General features: G+C 41.3%; 1 protein-coding gene across 6 annotated transcripts in view; it reads right to left on the bottom strand.

Moving 5' to 3' along the window:
* Positions 1-17,135, bottom strand: part of LOC116671533 (RNA binding protein fox-1 homolog 3-like) — a 751,379-nt gene that overhangs the window by 707,566 nt on the left and 26,678 nt on the right. The gene's annotated exons all lie outside the window — the stretch shown is intronic.

Raw genomic sequence — 17,135 nt, 5'->3', positions numbered from 1 at the left:
CATCCGGAATTTCCCCAAGAGGATGAATAAAGTATCTATCTTTCTATCAAACCTTTATATATTTGAGCTTAGGGCTGAGGAGGAAAGCCTGAGTTGCTAGAAACATCAAAAGAAAACACATACCCCAAAAGCATAGGCCAGTCTGAGGTTACACTTGTGAAAAGACATACAAGATTAAGTATTTACAGGACAGTTCGTGTACTTGGCGGCCAACAAAGAACAAAACAAAAAATCTGCCAGTTTCCCAATTACCATTTGTAAATAGGGAAACAAAAAAGGGAGAACAACCCGTTTTTAGTTTTTTATTTTGAACAATTTCGTTATCCGATTGTATTTGATGCGTTTATAGATGGAAACCGGAAAATAAAATACGGGTGTATACGTCTGATTTCTCAATTTTACAATGTTTTTATTTGTGACCCCGAAGTCACTCCTGCGAGCTTGGCGGTCAGCAGAGGGCGCCCATGCCGTTTGCAGTGTTGCCAAGTCCGTTTATTAGCTTGTTTTTATGTAAACTCGCTTACACATATTGGTACTCGCGTGTCGCGTTTTTTTAGGGCTTGTTGCTAGAGTGTAGTTGCTTATTTGGGCTCGTTCCCAACTCCATAATAAGTTATTTAAACGTATGAGTTTGTCTTGCTTGTTCCCTCGGTCCCTCCCCTTTCCCCATACACACTGGAGAAAGCAAAAAAAATTTTTTCCTGCTTCTTATTGGCTCTGACCCATTTGGCAACAAGTACTAGCTAATCAGAGGCAGAGCAGGGCAATCTGTTGTTTTCTGGTTAGGAAAATGCGCGAGTAGCGACTGATGGTGAGTGGACTGTGGGAGAGTTTTTGGAGGAATAAATGTGGGCAAAAATACGGGAAGACACATTACAAAGACTGGGAGAAAGAGAAAGGAGTGAAATAATGGATTCAATCCGTTGTGGGGAACAACTCAAAATCACTGTGAAAAAGTGTATATTTGATATCCCATCAGCTTTCTACTGTTAAAATGTGGTTTAACTCCCTCTTGTTGTCATTGTCCTGAAGCTCCGGGGGAGAAAATAAATAAACTCTACCGTGTGCACAGTTTACCAATTTTTCCACATTGATGTAAATTGACAATCCGTCCCCACAGATTGTAGAAAAAGTTGCTTGTTTTGGGCTCGTTTTCACAGGTCTGGTTGCGTATTTGTTTTGCAAGATCTGGCAACACTGGTTGGCCGTCAGGACAGAAGTCCCTGACAAGTCCCTGCTCAGCACCACCACACTCCTCTCAGAAAACCCCCATATAGGTCCAAACTGGGAACTCAACGCAGCTGCTATATCCCCACAAGACATCCCAATCTTTCGGTATATAAAACTAGCACATTTGTCTAAAAACATTTTTACGCTCGTCTCATTGATGTCTTCCGGGTATGCAGCATACAACGGCTTAACACTTACATAGACAGTTAAGACTACTTAAGATTGCTTCCGGGTCACAAAAAAACATTGTAAAATTGAGAAATGAGACGTATACAGTCCCTGACAAAAGTCTTGTCGCTTGTGTACAAATTGACCTGAAGTGCCGCTGAAATATATTTCTAATCGAGATTTATTTACAAGAAATGGCTCATTTTAATCCCAACAGCTTTTGTAATAATGTTTCAGTGCAAAAAGAAACTGTCAAAAAGCATTCTAATATTCACAGCTTGGTAAAGCCCATTGAGTCAATTTTTGCAAAGACATAAGTGTTGTCGCCTTGTCATATGAACTTAATCTGTGACTATTAATGGATCAATTATGTCTCAGGTGTGTATAAAAACAACCCCAGTACACTAGACCTTCAAATCAACTGCGACTAGACATCTGCAAACATGCCTAAGATTCACCCTGAGACTAAAGTTTTGATTATCAAGAGGCTGAAGACCAGATCCACTGCTGATGTGGCAGACACCTTCAATGTGTCTCAGCGTCAAGTACAGAGGATTAAAAAAACATTTGAAGACACTGGATATGTTTTTGACAAGCCCAGGTCAGGCAGACCCCGCAAGACAACTGCTCGAGAGGACTGTTTGTTGGCTCGAAAATCCAAGGCCAGCCCATTTTCCACTGTAGCAGAGCTCCACCAGACCTGGTCCCCTGAAGTCCCTGTGTCAACCAGAACGGTTTGTCGGATTCTGTCTCAAAATGGCCTCCATGGTCGAATCAGTGCCCAGAAGCCAGCACTAAACAAAAGACAATTGAAAAACCGTGTGGCATTTGCCAAGGCCCACAGCCTGCTAAAAGGATGGACGCTGGAGAAGTGGAAGAAAGTGGATTTTTCAGATGAATCTTCTGTTGAATTACACCACAGTTGCCGCAAATATTGCAGGAGACCTACTGGAGCCCGCATGGATCCAACATTCACCCAGAAAACAGTAAAGTTTGGTGGCGGAAAAATCATGGTCTGGGGTAACATCCAGTACGGGGTGTGCGAGAGATCTGCAGGGTGGAAGGCAACATCAATAGTCTCAAATAACAAGAAATCTCAATAACAAGTCTCAAAAAACAAGAAGCTACCTCTTATATTCCCAACCATAAAAGAGGCCAAATTCTCCAGCAGGATGGTGCTCCATCGCATACTTCCATCTCCACTTCAAAGTTCCTCAAGGCGAAGAAGATCAAGATGCTCCAGGATTGGCCGGCCCAGTCACCAGACATGAACATCATTGAGCATATGTGGGGTAGGATGAAAGAGGAAGCATGGAAGACCAAACCAAAGAATATTGATGAACTCTGGAGGCATGCAAGACTGCTTTCCTGGCTATTCCTGATGACTTCATCAATACATGTATGAATCCTTGCCAAACCGCATGGATGCAGTCCTTCAAGCTCATGGAAGTCATACAAGATATTAAATTTGAATCTCACAGCACCACTATTTAGTTTGCTGACATATTTTAGTATTTGAAGTAAATTTGTTCAATTTCTGTATAGGCGACAAAACTTTTGTCTTGCCAAAATTTGACCTTTCTGTCTTGTTTAAATAATAAATCTTTTCTTAGTAAAACTAATTTATTTCAGTGCATTGAACATCATTTGGGAGGGTTTTAGCTTTTCATATGATCTATTTCTTACACCAATTGATTAATTAAAAGTCAGGTTAATAGCAGGTGTTTCTACAAAATAAATAACAAGATTGTTTTTGGTTTTCTGTTTTTAAATATCAAAACAAAAAACGGGTTATTTTCCATTTTTTGTTTCCCTATTTACTAATAGTAAATGGGAAACTGGCTGTTTTTCGTTTTTGTTTCTTTCATTTCAAAACAAAAAATCCGTTTGCCGCCAAGTACACGGACCCAGGACTTTTTCTTCCTGTCTTCAAACACTTAAACATTTGCTGTTGGCCATTGAAAAAACTCAAAACACCGTTTTAGGTTTATTGAATTTCCCTTATTGTTGTTGCAAGACACAATGTTCGACATAATTAACTAGAGACTGGAAAAGAATTTACTTACTAAGACTGAGGTTACATTTTTACAATTTATGCAAATTTTCAATTAGTTTTTTTAATGATAAGTAACTAACAAAAAAGGAAATAACGCTTTAAAGATCTTTAAAGAAAACTAATTTACACATGCCGCAGTTCTTCATGTATTGAATCATTTTTCATTTAATTGAAGGCCAATATTAGCCTTAAAAACAAATCTTAGCTTAGTCAGAACATCCTCCGTACGTAAGTGTCGCATATAGCCCGCGTAGTGTAGATGCATTTGATCCCGCACGCAAATTTACAAACCCTACTATGGTTTATGGGGGGAAATTGTGGTAATTGTAGTATGTTTCTCACTCTCTCTCTGTCCGTCCGTCAGTCTCTCCCTCCTTCCGTGTTCCTGATTGCGTGTATTGCTGTGAGAAGTCAAGACAGCTAAAATATCCAGCTGCTCTGTGGTCTTCCTGTATGTGATTAACCAGTCTGGCTTGACACATACGCACGCATTGTGCGCAAGAAATTGAGAAGACATGTGAATAGCTGCATGCCCGGTGTGTTTTCGCTGTTACGTTCCAGAAGATCCAGGTCTAATAGGACCCCTCTAATTATGATCAATATTTAAATAGGCTCTGATTAATGGGGGGGTATATTCACACAAACCTTTGTCTCTGTCAGTATGTCTCCACAGACAGGCAAACAGCAGACAACCTCCATAATCACCAAACATTCCTCTCGCTTCGCTCCCAGAGGGTTCTGACTCTTTCTCTATGTATCCGCCTTTCTTTGTCTTACCTCAGTCTCTCCCTCCCACACACGTATTTCATCTTACTTACATTATCAGGGCTGAAAATAAAGCAGTGAAAGAAAGAAGTAGTAAACTTTTCTTCCCCTCCTTCCCCTTTTCTTTATTGCCTGTTGTCCTCTCTGACTCCCCGACAATGAATTAAACATCAGGACGGAAACTACACTTTTGCTGCTGCTGCTGATGGGACATTGGACCTACTTTGTGCGTGCAGAGAGAGATTTCATGCAAGAAAAAAAGGAGAATTTAAGTTGATGATGGGAAGAGGAGGAGGTAATTTCTACTACTATGGATTGCCATGAATTTACGTTCAGTTGTCATGTATTCTGTGAAACATCTGGGTATAGCTTACAGTTGGTGTATCTCTTTCTAGCTAGCTTGCAGCTAACATCTATACAGTCTGTTTGAGGAAAGTTTTCTCAACTTAAGTCATAAATGAAAGTATTTGGACTTTTCATCTGGGACTATTATCAAGCATAAGTCCTTGGGAATGCTCATTTTGGGAAAAAATGTATGTCTACATCTAATTGTATGATAATCCATCCAATAGTTACTCTGGACCAAAGTGGACCAACTGATCCCGTCATACAGACTCCCTACTGTGGCTAAAATCAACTGAAAAATATTAAAATCTAAACAGCACAAGTTAGTACTGCCCACTGGCATGGTACAATTCTAACGGCATCAGTACAAAAGTGATTAGAGAGTCCATTGGCCCTCTAATAAAGCTGTTACAGAGAATAAATGACATTTAACCCTGACCATTAACCCTGTACCAGCAGTTCCAGTGATCTCTCCCACTGATCCCACATTACAATTTACTGTCGTCCTAAAGGGCACAATGATACTTAAATGGCAAGCTAAAATATGGTGATGAAGAGATGGGTTTGGCTTGTAGGGGAGAGAACAGCAAAAGTGTCCCAGTCTTTGGGGTTTATGTAGTTAACTTCAGAATGTTATTGTGAAATGTGTAATACAAATGGAAGATCATTGTTGTGGTAAACTGTGATGGGAGGGTTTGTGAGCATCTCAACAAACCTTAATACCACACTCTGGTAACTTGAATCTCTAGTCTTTGGAATCAAGTCTGATTTGAGGCTCTATTCTCTGGACTTGTGACTTGACTTGGAGTCGCGGACTGAAGACTCGAGGATATATAAAATCAGATTTGAGCATTCATGAAAAAGGACTCAGATGTTGGATGAAGTGACTGACTCAATAGGTAATCCAAATTTGATATGAGATGTTACACCTTTTCCTGTTTCGGGCTCCAAGACTGCGGAGATGTTCCAACCAGGGCTGATGTTCTTTTGGGAGTAACACCCTTTACTTCACTGACAGTATTAACCATGGTCAGCAGTGGCAGCACTTACTTGAGTTGAGCACAGGAGAGTGTCACCAGTCTGAGTGGTTGATATCTGGGGAGCTGGAAGAATACTCACAGGTATGAGGCCTATATTACTTTCAATGAAGCCCAACACTGGTTTTGGTGGTATAAATATGTTGTGCTGTGTGGGATTCACAACAGCTTGCACCTCAACAAGGACAGGAAACAGCTCCAACCTGTCTTGTAAGTTGCTCTCCACAGTTGGCTCAAATAATATGGTCCCCCCTTTTGGCAACGTTCTAAGGCGAAATTTTATCACACAGATTTGGCCTCTCTGCACAGTGATTCCCTGCTTGCCAACTTTCACCACAGGGCTAGCTAGTTCTCCCTGAAATGACATCTCGGAAAAACTGAAACAAAAGTTTCAACAGCGTACGTCTGGACCCTCATTGTCTTCAATAGTAAGTACCGTAGACTGCTGCAATGTGACTGTTCATCATTTCCCATGATGATCTCCTCAATCACATTAAAACCTAGCTATGGGCAAGTCACAGAGCTCCTTCTCTACCATTGGCACATGTATTTCTACACTATTGCTACTACGCTTTTGACTATTTATCTCCAACATAACTAAAATGATACACTTGTCCCATTAGCAGCTGTGATTTTGAGCAGAATGTCCAGCTGTAGGGTTTCAAGGCGTAGGATTTTGGCATTTGGTAAGGTTTGTTCCGCCCAAGACTTCCCCACCATGCTAACCTGTGCCCCACCTGTGTAACACGTGAACTTTCACCCCATTTAGGTGACAGCTGAGCATACAAGTACCAGCAATCAACTTGGCTACATGTTTCCTCTTTACTGTATGTTGTTGTTTGTGTGACGGGTAGCTGGCTTTGTTTTAGCCTTAGGGTAGTAGAAAACAGTAGGGGTCGCTGTCATTACCTTGTGTGACAAACTGCTGGCACCTCCCGTAAATTTCTGACTTGGCTGACTGTTTTGTGTGTGATGGAGTGACACGGGTATTTTCTAGTGTTACACTCACTGTTGGTATAAGAGCTTTATCTAGACTCCTGGCTGAAGATGAGACTTGTTCTGTTGTTACGTTTAGCAGTGGGATTAGCTTGTACTTCTGCCTGCATCTGACAAGAATCTTGTCTGTCACTAACCTGCTGTGCTGCATCGACACTGACTGCTTTTTGTTTGTGTGTCTGTCCTAAACGGTTTTGTCTCTCTGTGTCCTTCCTAACTGACCGTGTTATCTCTAGAATGAAGTCATGAATGAAGTCAACACTCCCTGCACTAGTTTACTGTCATACTGGAACCCCAAACTGTCTTGAGAAGCAAACAGTACCCGCTGTTTCAACCCCATTAACCAGTACATAAACTGTTGTGGGCTTTCTTTGTCATATTGTTTTGCATCGCTCAGCTCTTAAAACAATTCCGTACTGCTTTTATCTCTAAGGCTTACCCTGGATCAATCACCAACATTGGTCCCCCCCAAAATTGTTGCCTCCCCAATCTGGTGATCAAGGCGGCAGCAAGTGGTTGGACCTGCCTATGTTGTGCTCTAATGAAGAATAGGAGAGACACACACTGCAGGAGGATTTATTCTTCCTCTATGCATGCCAGCAGTACTATTCTCTACCGCCCAAGTGTACTGCGCCACCTAGTGGTCAGAATATGAACAAGTAATATTGAACTTGTGTTATAAGTCAATTAAAAATGAATAAAGAATAATAAAAAAGAAGGGGTGTTTGTTGTTCTCTTGTTTTAATTCTGTGACCCTTTTCAAGAGCAAGCAATCAGCAATAACTCTGACAACTGAGAACTCAGCGGGTCCGTTGCTAGCTAACAGTAAAGTTACGTAGTTCACTGACTTTTTGCAGTTTAACTTGACCTATATGCAAAAAACAAAAATGTCTCATGTACTCTATGCTGACCTAGGGAAAGTGATGCCTACTTGGTCTCTTTGGTCTTTTTGGTAAAGCAGTATGTGTTGCACAGCTAACAATATGATTGCTGTCCAAAGGGAGTGTTTGTAACCAGTACCCAGGTGACATGGCAAGACTGTTATCCCATTAGTTATGACATAAGGGCGCATCTATTGCATCTACTTCATTAGTCATATTTCTGTCTGAAGCTCTCATATGTCCAGCAATAATCACAACAATATATATTTACATAAGCACCTATTCTAATAAGATTGCAAATTAGACTAATTAATGCATTAATTAGTTAAAACGTCTATGTCAACACCCTGCAATTGTCTTTACATATCACATGGCAGGATTAATATGAATGGGAATTAAAAGAGATAATAAAATACCATCCATCCAGTTCATCTGACAGAACCTACGTCTGGTGGCCTTGCTCTGCACTCTGGTTCTATATTTCTGTTTTATTTCCTGATGAAACCAAAGGGAGGTAAGACTTTGTGAGGAAAATACAGTTTTGGCACTAAGCCGTCTTTATCTGTTTAAAACCACTGAGCTGTTTCTTGTGAAATCTGTACATGTTAAGCCGATAAGTGCAGCAAAACAATAAACAACATCATCTTGGTGTTAGCTGGGGATCCTTCCTTTCATCTGACTGGAGATTAGGTTCATTTGCTCAACTCGTGGCGCCTCAGTTACCAAGATTAAAACCACGACAAGGCTTTGTCATCCCCAGACGAACACAACACCAGGCATTACCTTGGAAAAGATTAAGCCACGATTAAGCAGATCGGATACAATAACACTGCCATCTTGTCAGCTCGAGACAACCGACTGGCTGGCACAGGTTTAAAAATAATAGCTGTATAACAATGGCTGTGATGTACTGCCAAGGAAATGTTAACCTCTTGGGTGTCAGATACTTTGTTATAAGTCCATTCTGGAAGAATTCCCACAAACCGCAGTGAAAAGTTTCAACATCACAGAGATCCTTGGAGCCAAAAGAGGAGTTTGACTGTCGAAATAAAATATCTTCAAACATGGTAAGGTATCTTTAACAAGGCGTGGAGAGAAATCATAGGGGGTTTCATAGAATTATTACATACTACATTTGCACATCAACCACTGTGTTGGAATTTGGCTTTTTCTTCCTAAAGTTGTTGAGGAGGTTTGTTCTTCATTTCAAGGTGGAACTAACAGGAATCAAAGGCACTTTGTCATGTGGAGTACCAAAATACAAAATCTCTGCTGTGCATAGATTATTAATGCTGTTGTGTGTTCCCTGAAGCTTTAGGCAGATTGGCGCGGACCTGTAGCTCCCCTATACGCTCTAAATGGATTTCACAGTTCCCCATGGAGATATGAGGGAAACCTAGGCAGAAGCCATGGGGGGGGGGCACATCCAGAAAATCACAGCTTTGATTGCTGAGAATCCAAATAGCAAATACAGGTACACTCTGAGCGCTGGAGACAAGACTTGAATACAAGTTGGTGAATGTTCAGCTTGTCGACTAGCTTGGAGCGAATATGTTCTCCAGCATGTAAAGATGAAAATGTAAACTCTCCAAGGCACCAAAGAAACAGCCTCAAGAGCTTTTTCAAAGTTTTTTTTTTTCCAATCAAAACTTTCCACTCCACAAAAATATATTTACTCTTGAACAGCATTCATTTTTGATTACGCTATCACTTGAGAAATGTGTGAATGACTGTGCTGACTAATGAAATAAAAGGGTGTCTTAAAGCCATCAAATATAATCATAAGGATATCACAGTTCAGTGTCAGCTCTTCACTTTAACACTGCGAGAGTTAAGGGGCAATTCAAGTATTTTAATATCCTCAATAAGAGGAAGGAGAAAATCACTAAAACATGAAAACCTCAATTCAGTGTTAATTCCATCCGCCTGCCTGGCATTGATTGGCTCCTCTCTCCGTCCCCGTCACCCACGGTGACCCTCGTTGAGCTTTAATTTCATGTCTCGCTCTCTCCCCAGCCAGGAAATTAAAGCCCACGCTTGTGCTGCGGTCACATGTAATGGAGGACATTAGAACAGCTGCAATTACCATGAACGGTCACTGTATAATAAGAACTGAATTAGATTACTCACTCACTAGAGAGACAGAGAGAGACACTGTGATACATATATGAATTTTGTGTAAACTCCTTTGGCAAGAACGTGTTTTTTTGTTAATGCCAATAAAGCAAAATTGAATTGAATTGAATTGAGAGAGACAGAGACACAGGCAGAGAAAGACAGAGTGACACAGGGAGACAGAGACACAGACAGAGAGAGACACAGAGAGACACAGAAAGAAAGGAAGAAAGAGAGATATGTACATAGGGAGACAGACACAGAGAGACAGAGACACAGACACAGAGAGACATAGGAAAACTCAACACAGAGAGACACAGAAAAACAGAGACACAGATGGAGAGACATGGGGAGACACGGACACAGAGAGACACAGAGAGACAGAGACACAGACACAGAGTGACACAGAAGGAGAGAGACACAGACACGGAAGACACAGAGAGACAGAGACACAGACACAGAGAGACACAGAAAGACAGAGACACAGACACAGAGAGACACAGAGAGAAAAGAGATGACCACTTTCCTCTGAGCAGCACGTTTGGCTCCCTGCTTCATTATTGTAAGCCAGCAAACTGGAACAGGGAGAAAATCGAGGCAGTGTAATGGACTCGGTCAAACTACACCAAATCCATTTACTGTCCACAATTTCATTTCTAAAAGTCCAACAAGCCCATTAAAATTGAGAAAAAGAAGACCTACTCACACTAACACACACAGCTGTGGAAATGCATACACAGTTGAATTAGCAATCAAAGACCACACCCTAATTAAAACCACCCAATGTGTGTGTGTGTGTGTGTGTGTGTGTGTGTGTGTGTGTGTGTGTGTGTGTGTGTGTACTTTTGTAATCTGCTACTTACTGTACCTATCAAGTAGCAGCAGTGTTGCTGCGCAGATGAGGCATCGGCCAAGGCTGCCTGCCTGCCTGGAATGAGTGGAGACGGGTCTGGTCGGTGAGTGAGGGAGGGAGGGTGAAGAGGGGTGAGGAGGGTGGGGAGGGCGGCTGAGCTGAGTGTAAGGTTAAAGAGCCATCCAAGGGCGGATGGAGGAGAGCCAGGGGAGCGAGCGAAGGTCAAGGGCTCCAGCATGAGAACTTCTGCATTATGCATTCTCTTGCATATTTTATGGATATTTGTTGGATTGCAGAATAATATTGTGATGGTATTCGCCTATCCATATCTCATTCATCATGTATGTTTTCAAGATTGTCAGCAAAAGGAATACAGACATTTCTGTAGTGATTGGGTTTTCACCGTCAGTCAGCCAGTATTAGGAGGCATGCCAGATCAGCAACTGTTACCAATCCCCCGATCTATAGTTAGGATAATTCAGATTATTAGAATTTTGTTCATAATTTCATAGTTTTTTTGCTATAATTTCTAACAGTAACAATAGCTAGTAGATATGAGTCATTTTGTCATCGCTTAAAGTCAGGCATAACTTACTTTTTCACTTGTATGTACCTTTGTATGCATCAAACAGTTTTCTATTTGAAAGTGAAGTTGGAACCACTGGGAGGTAAAGTATGTGTGTGTGTGTGTGTGTGTGTGTTTTGTGTGTGTGTAGCATTCAGATACTCAAAGTACCCTGCATTTGCTCATACTTCCTTAGTGTGTTAACACACAATGTACCTTAAAGAGCAAGTGTAAGTACAGAAATATGCAATTCAACACATCAAGAGAGAGTAGAAATCCATCTCTATGTGACTTTGGTCCAGTGCTCTATCTGATCCTACACAATTATCTATATAAAACGGACTTTATAGCACTGAACTTAAATAATGAATCTAACACTCCATGAAACATAACTACACTTCCATGAGTTTGCCTCCCACCCCAGCAGCAGCAGATAATGGGCTCTTTAAGTGGAAATAAAGCCTCTGTGTGATAGCACTCCTCTCTTCTCTCCAAGCCTCATGACTCATTTGCCCAAAGTGAACATCTCTCAGGCACATTAGGATAACTGATGCACCCAACAAAGTTGTCAACCAATATTAATTGCTTAATTAAAAGGAATGTATTGTCACTTTGAGTTTACAAGCAGCTCAGTCTCTCCTCAGAGCATTTTAAATACATGAGAGACCAAGGTGTGTGAACGTGTGTGAGATGAAGGGGTGACGCGAGAGGAAATGAAAAGGTAGGAGGGATGAGAGGAACTGGAGAGATGCCTCTATGCTCACATGTGTAAACTTATAAAGTGTGTGAGTAGAAGTCTGCTGCAGTAATTTCTATATGGTACAATCATGTCTGCATAGTACATAACAATAACACACAGTAGTTACTTCCTTTGAAGTGATAATTAATGGCTTTATGTGGTTTATTTTGGCTTCATCTTTGCTTCAAAGTTAGTTCCCATGAGATCACTTATCATTCAAAAGGAATGTCTGATTTTTAAAGCAGCTTAATCTTATTTTTAAATTTTTCACCATAAATTCCTATCAGCATTAGATGAGCATAAGATGATTGATGATTATCAATCAGCTTCTCAACTTGGCTAGAAATGGCAATGGGTGTAAACTGAACCCTAGGTATCCTGCTCTGCCTTTGAGAAAATGAAAGCTCAGATGGGCCGATCTGGATCTGGAATCTTGCCCCTTATGAGGTCATAAGGGGCAAGATTCCAGATCACACTTACCTCCCCTTTCTCTGCTTTGCCCGCCCAGAACATTTGGCCCACCTATGAGAGACATCATGGCTTTCAAACGAGCAAAGTGGCAGTTGGTCAAGGCCACACCCCCAGCCTCCTCCTTGCCCCTCCCTTCTCTCTCTCCTCCATAATAGCTACAGACTTAGAAATGGCACATACTAAGGAAAGTTCATTGTGGGACTGGCTCTAGTGGCTGTAATCTGCACCAAGGCTGAATTTTGGGAAAGAGGATTCAGATACAGTATCAGGGGACCACTAAGGTCTATATAATGGCGTTTTTCATTATTCATTCATTCTCGGCTCGCCTCGGCTCGGCTTGCCTCAGCTCGGCCCATTCTTTGTCCGTTTTCCATTGCAGATTGAGTAAAGCCTCAGCGTGGCTGGTCACCATAACAACGCGTGATGACGTAATTTTCAGCGTGACTCACAACAGCACGTCGCATACTCGCCGCGGCCAGAAGAAATGTTTTGTTTCAAAAGAAGCTGAAGGAAGCAACAAAAATCACCGCTAAAAAAACGGGAGTTTGGGAATTCTGACGGAGTTCAGACGTCGACATGATGGTTGTTCGCCGACACAAAAGGGTAAGTTAAGTTTCCTGGTAACGTTAGCTAACATTTGCATGTGTTCAGCATCGCAGTCAGTATTTACTATACGTTATATAAAGTACATGAACTTTAGCAACCATGATTACACACCAACATGTGTGCTGTGTACTGTTTGTGTTTCAGAGCATTCACGCTTTGTAAAATCGCCGCCGCAGACCGTCTGGTGGGCGAGGTCCGACCGGTGAGACCTCTGGTTCTGACCTACTGGGCTTCGTATAATCTTTATGAGAGTCACGGAGAGTCTTATGACAACGACTGGGATGTATCTGGGCCAGCAGAGCCGGCGGGGACACTGTCACAGGGTGCAGAGGAAGAAGACCGGGAAGTTTGGGAGGGTTTGATGTGCTACTTGAAAAGCTAAATAAAAACTTTTGTTATATATATTGTCTTGTTTTTTTAAAGTAACAATGTGCAATATTGGAAACGACATGAAGCCGCTAGTAGCCCGAACAGTTGAAAAGTGAGAATAGTGCAGAGAGTGGATAATCTGTCGGTGTCCGGCTAGATTTGTTTTAAATGTCCCGTTTGTTCTGGACACACACTCCGCACTCTTGTTTGCTAACAACGCAGTCATGAGTGACGATTCTCTCCGACCAACCAGCAGTCTGCAGGTAACCACGTCACCTTTTGGTATCGCCTCGGCTCGCTTGGAACCTCGACTGAGGTAGTACTAAAAAAAGTACCTGGTAGCAGGTCCCAGGGACTTTTTTTCGTAATGGAAAACCAAAAAAGGCGAGTAGAGTCGAGGCGAGTCAAGTAGATACCACACAGTGGAAAACCGCCATAAAAGAGACTTCAGATACAGTATTAGGGGACCACTAAGGTCTATATAAAAGAGACTTCAGATACAGTATTAGGGGACCACTAAGATCTATATAAAAGAGACTTCAGATATGGTATTAGGGGACCACTAAGGTCTATATAAAAGAGACTTCAGATACAGTATTAGGGGACCACTAAGATCTATATAAAAGAGACTTCAGATATGGTATTAGGGCACCAGTGAGGTGTATTTAAAAGCATTCAAAGAGCACATTTTCTCCTGATGTGTTCGTCGGGAAAATGCCATTTTAGTCTGAATGTTCTGGATATATGTGGCTTGTGAAAATGGCTCCAATATTTACTTTGGGGTGAAAGAAAAATCTGTGTTCATGTTTACTTCTCTCATTGGAATCAATACACTCAAGACTCGCCGCCAGTCTCCTAGAGAAGCGTGGCAAGGGCGGAGCCCATGTAACACAGATACAGGAAACTACTCTGAGTTGGGGCGTCTCGGTTAAAACAATGTTGCTATATGCATGTATATTCTGTAAGTGCAGTCTTGTGTGTTGGTTAATGTAATTTAAGCAGCTCATAATGGTGCCAAGGTACCATACCACTCACCTGCCAACACACTCACACATACAACATATTCTTTAGTGGAACTAGAGCATAGGTGTGATGATAGTGATAGTAAACTGCAGCTTGATTTTTGTCCAAACCTGACCCGAGCACAACGCAGTCATTTTAAAGTAAAGAAATTAGGTTGTGTTTCGTCTAAAGTGCAGCTTGGGACACAAAAACTATTTCCTGTCCATATGTCTGTCTGGGGACACTGTCAGAAATCTACACTTTGTTTTTTTCACTATGAGATTATGGATAGCCTAATTGGTATTAGAAAAAAGGTCTACAAATAGACTCCAGTTTATTTTAATTTGGGGTGGTATTTACTGTAAATACCAGAAACTGTTCATTCACAAATGATTACATTTTATTTAATGTGAATTTAATTTAAACGATATTGAAACATATTTATCAGTATTATTTTCCAAAAATCCACCAACTCCATTGCAAGCATACATGCAACTTAAAATGTATATAGAATGCTTGTTTCAGTCTAATACAGCAGCCCTGCAACAACAATTGCCTTTATGAAGCTTATCATGTTCACTTCAGCTGAGACTGTGTTACGGTAAGGTTCTGATTCCACTACGTGGTGGCGTTATGTTCGGAGGTGGTTGTAATATTTTGTCCATTGGCCAATACTCACGACTTAACACCTGCTCTTTTCTGGCGTTGTCCTTATTAGAAAATGATCTGTGATGTCTACTATGTTTTCCCACCTCCAAGATGAATCTCATTGAGGTGTTGTAGAGGATACGATATTGGTGAGTGTCTTTTGGTACTGGATACTAGGGGTGATCCGAGTATCCGGCTGAAACAGGTATCCGGTAGGGATAAAGCACTTTTGCCGAGTACAAGTATTATACGAGTAATATGAGTCAATATCCGTGCTCGGATTGAATGCACCTCCTCAACTGGCCGTGCAGCGTTCTGTGATAATCACAGCGCCCCCCCCCCCCCCTACAAACCCGCTCGGCTCAATCACACACACACACAGAACATGGAGAAATTCTCTCGCTCTCTCTCGCTCCCGCTCCGTCAGGCAGTCAATCGGGTCTGCGGATCTGTTCCGTTAACTTTTAGGGTTTCTTCAGCTTCAGTTTTGTTTTTAACTTCGGTTTGTAGTGTAATACTTAGTAACCAGTAGATCTCTGGTGAACGTGGGGTTTGTAGTCCTTACATAGTAACCAGTAGATTTTTGGTGAACGTGGGTTTCAGATGTGCTGCTTGGTTTAAATGCAACTCCCGTTGCGTCTCTGCCATCAGAGATTTTTTTTTTTTTACTGTCAGCTGCCCCCCGCCTCTGCCCCCTCTCTCTCTGTGTCTCTCTCTTACTCACACACACACACACACACACACACACACACACACAACACACACACACACACACACACACATATATACCTGGTGTGGAAATAAAAAAAATAAAAAAGAACCAAAAAAATCACACTGATCATGAAAAAATAAAAAGTTAAAAAAAGAAAGTTATATTGAGTATGAAAACTCTTGTTCATTACATTTTACTGCATAATTGCAACCGCATGTGTTGTATTCATTGTTGCACCATGGCAACACCATTAATCTGAAGCTCGATGCTGTCATGTAAATAGTTTTCAAATCAGCAATAAATATAAAAATTTTTGATCAACTCATATCAATTGCATGCTTAAATAACACACCGGTTAAAGCCCCGCACATTTCAAGAGAACCCGATCCACTTCCGGGTTAAATCTGACCACTTCCGGTTTAGGCCCCGCCCAGTCTGAGTACGGCTCCGGATACAGATAATTCATGTGGTAAACAGATACAGATACAGATACAGATAATGTTGTACTCGCTCATCCCTACTGGATACTCTCGCTGTCATTTCCTGCCCGGCTGCCCAAACACCCCGCGGCTCGCATGAAAATAAACCTGGCGCAAATCTTTAGCGGAGCGCCGCTTCACGCATGCTTTTGGAACCCGTTGCGGAGCTGTTGGTGGACTCTCAAACATTGACTTGAATCCCTGCATTTGCTCGAGCATCCGTTGGAAAATAGCAGTAAGTCGTCAATAATGTCCTGGTGAATTACTTGCTCAAATACTGAACATTGTGTTCAGCAAGACTTCAATTCAATTCGATTTTATTTTTATAGCGCCAAATCACAACAATCGTTATCTCACAGCGCTTTTCATAAAAGAGCAGGTCTAGATCTAGATTTAGCAAAAAAAAAAAAAAGATTTTAATTTTAGTTGAACAGGTGCCTGGATTTCTTTTCCATAGCAAATGATAGATTTGGAGAATTAACAAAGCTGCCATGATGGATCTGCTGTGCTTCAGCTGCTGATGGTGCAGCAGATAGGGCTGTGAATCTAAGATAGCACTGCATGGATCACTGTGGAGAGGATAATAATTCAGAACCTCATCAAAACAGAGAATGATGGTGATTTATCACTAAAAAGCTTGTCTTGAATGAAGCAATGTATTGTGGTAATGGCTTACCAGCCGGGCTGGAGGAGAACCAAATGAAGTAGTAGTAATCTGTAGGTGGCACCACTGGCTAGCTACTATGTAAGATGAAATAAAGGAAACACATAATGTATTATTAAACACGTATGTATGTTATACAGTGTACGTAGTATAACCGATATTGTTTATCTAAATAAACTAAAATATACTGTACATGTGGCATAACCCAAGATAAAAGTGGAAAACTAGCTTACTGAAGAATACCCTCAGTCTAATATGAGCGATCAATCATCATCAAAAATGTACATATTGCACATCAAACTTTCTGACAATAATTAACAGAGATATCAGAACAGTATGTCATCTGTTTCACATACTGAGAATGCAAAGGCATGTAACGTTGAAGATTGAAGTGGATAGTATGGAGAGATGATAACACAATGAGGCTTCCTGCT

Source organism: Etheostoma spectabile, chromosome 21, assembly GCF_008692095.1.
Source record: "Etheostoma spectabile isolate EspeVRDwgs_2016 chromosome 21, UIUC_Espe_1.0, whole genome shotgun sequence".
Taxonomy (NCBI): domain Eukaryota; kingdom Metazoa; phylum Chordata; class Actinopteri; order Perciformes; family Percidae; genus Etheostoma; species Etheostoma spectabile.
The sequence above is the reverse complement of the archived record's forward strand: the minus strand, read 5'-3'. Positions and strand labels throughout refer to the sequence as shown.